The following is a 2,985-nucleotide window of genomic DNA, read 5'->3' as shown; positions in this document are numbered from 1 at the left end:
TCAGTGGATTGAGAGCCAGGCCTAGAGTTGGGAGCTCTTAGGTTCAAATCTGGTTTCAGACACTTCCCAACAGTGTGACCCTGGGCAAGTCACTTCACCACCTAGCCCTTTCCGCTCTTCTGCCTGAGAACCGATACATAGTATTGATTCTAAGAGGGAAGGGAAGGGTTAAAAAACCAACATCTTCCCTCTTAGCTTAACTGCATAGTAATTACATTCGGCAGGAGCAGTCTTTTTTTAAAGAATATTTTCCCATGGTTACATGATTCATGTTCTTTCCTTCTCCCCCACAACCCTCCCTTCCCCATAGCCGACGTGCAATTCCTTTGGGTTTTACATGTATCATTGATCAAGACCTATTTCCATATTATTGATCGTTGGACTAGAGTTATCATTTAGTGTCTACATCCCCAATAATATCCCCACCAGCCCATGTGTTCAAGCAGTTGCTTTTCCTCTGTTTCTCCTCCTACAGTTCTTCCTCTGAATGTGGCTGGTTTTCTTTCTCATAAGTCCCTCAGCCTTGCTCTGGATCCTTGCATTGCTGCTAGTAGAGAAGTCCATTATGTTTGATTGTACCACAGTGTATCAGTCTCTGTGTACAACGTTCTCAGCAGGAGCAGTCTTACTTACGTAGTAGGGTCAAGACCGTGCTTATTGAAATTCTTTTGTAAGTCAAAAAGACAATTTTTTAGTTTAGAAACTTTTGCATTGATTGTCTCTTTCCTCATGTTTTGTGGAGGAATTCCTTAAGTAGATGTATGCCTTTGCTATATTTATAGAAAAAAAGTGTTTTGGCAAGTATGCTTCTCTTTATGGTAGCAAAGAATCAAAAAAGGGCACCCGTCAAGTGAGGAATGACTGAACAAATTGTGGCATGTGAATGTAAGCAAGTTTTATTGTACCATGAAAAACAAACACGAGCAATTCAGAGAAACATGGGAGGACTTATAGGAAATGATTCTATGTGAAGAAAGAAGAATCCAGAGAAAAACATATGCAGTGGGTACAATAATTTTAAATTGTATCAGAGTTAAACTCTGATAAATTCTAGCAAACAGTTTCTAACTTAGAAATACATGTTTCTTCTCTGAGTAAGTAGATTTGGCCTACATGTGTAGATCGTGGCACACAACATCAGTCATGGGTACTGTGTCAACTGAATTTGCTTCAGTGTTTCTATTATAGGGATATGTGATGTGAGTGTGCAGGAGGAGAATAGAGAATGATTGTGGTGTCTAAACAAAGACAACAAAAAACAGCTTATAAAAGCATGCCTTTAGTAGTCTGTACACTTGTCTTTGTCTATATTTATTACTTGCTTTACCATTAATGAAAATAGCATTTTTTTGTTCTCATTATCTCTTATAACATAATTAAATATCTGTTAACTCAACTTCCATTAAACATATCTTCTTGGGTGGGCATTTCTTCCCCTTGGAATTGAGGCTCTGATAATTCATTTATTTATTTATTTATTTATTTATTTATTTATTTATTTATTTATTTATTTATTTATAAGCCCTTGTACTTCGGTGTATTGTCTCATAGGTGGAAGATTGGTAAGGGTGGGCAATGGGGGTCAAGTGACTTGCCCAGGGACACACAGCTGGGAAGTGGCTGAGGCCGGGTTTGAACCTAGGACCTCCTGTCTCTAGGCCTGACTCTCACTCCACTGAGCTACCCAGATGCCCCTCTGATAATTTAAAATATATTTATCACCTTATTTCCTACCATTTTGCTTTTAATAAAACAAGGAATGAATATGACAGTGATTCAACTGGTCAGACTACCATATACTCATCTCTAAGGAGAGAACTCAAAGGGACAGTGACTTCTAGCAACAAAGTATAATCCCTCGACTTTGGCTAAAATAATTCATTCATTGAAGAACATTATTTTATATCATGAGACCAAATATTCTAATCTCAAAAATAAGAAGACCTGAAACCCATGATAGTTCTCATCAAACATAATATTTGCTTCATATAAATAAAATAATTTAATGATTTATTGTTTGATTGCATTGTTACCAACTTTTAATTTCAGAAGGAGAAGGCACCATGGGATTTGTAAAATAAAATTGACACAATTTGCATCTAAGGAATATTCATCCATGAAGGTCTGAATATATTTTATATATTGACCTTTAAATATACTGAGTAATTATGAAAAGACAGAAGTCATTATCTTTTTTGTTTGTTTCTGGCAGGATTGAAGAGTAAGGAGTTTTATCAACTGTAACCAGAATATCTTTTCACAGGCTTCATTTCAATTTAATCAATTTTTTCAAAATATTATTTTTGAAGTAGTTATTACATAAACCTTTCTCCTATTGTTGCTTACTTTACGAGGCATCTATTTTTAGAAATCTTCACAGTTTCCTCCAAAATTATCCATTTCCTTATTTCCTTTTAAATTAAATTTAATTTTTCTCCAATTTCATGTCAAAACAGTTTCCAAAAATTTTCAAAGAATACTGAGTCTCACTTCTCTACTAGCAGCAATGCAATGATCCAGAACAATTCTGAGGAACTTATGAAAAAGAACACTATCCACATCCAGAGAAAGAACTGTGGGAGTAGAAACACAGATGAAAACCAACTGCTTGATCACATAGGTCAATGGAGATATGATTGGGGATATTGACTCTAAACCAGTGGTTTCCGAACTTTTTTGGCCTACTGCACCCTTTCCAGAAAAAATACGCCCCCTGTCACATACTATCACCGCCCCCTTACAGTTATTCACCACCCCCAAATGCACCTGTGGCCATCACTGCTTCACTGGATCACTGCAGCACCCACCAGGGGGCGGTGGAACCCATTTTGGGAATCACTGCTCTAAACAATCACCCTAGTGCAAATACTAATAATATGGAAATAGATCTTGATCAATGACACATGTAAAACCCAGTGGAATTGTGCATTGGCTATGGGAGGGGGTGGGAGAAGGGGAGGGAAAGAATACGAATCATGTAACCAT

The sequence above is a fragment of the Gracilinanus agilis genome, chromosome X (genome assembly GCF_016433145.1).
Source record: "Gracilinanus agilis isolate LMUSP501 chromosome X, AgileGrace, whole genome shotgun sequence".
Lineage (NCBI taxonomy): Eukaryota > Metazoa > Chordata > Mammalia > Didelphimorphia > Didelphidae > Gracilinanus > Gracilinanus agilis.
This window is presented reverse-complemented; position numbering follows the sequence as displayed.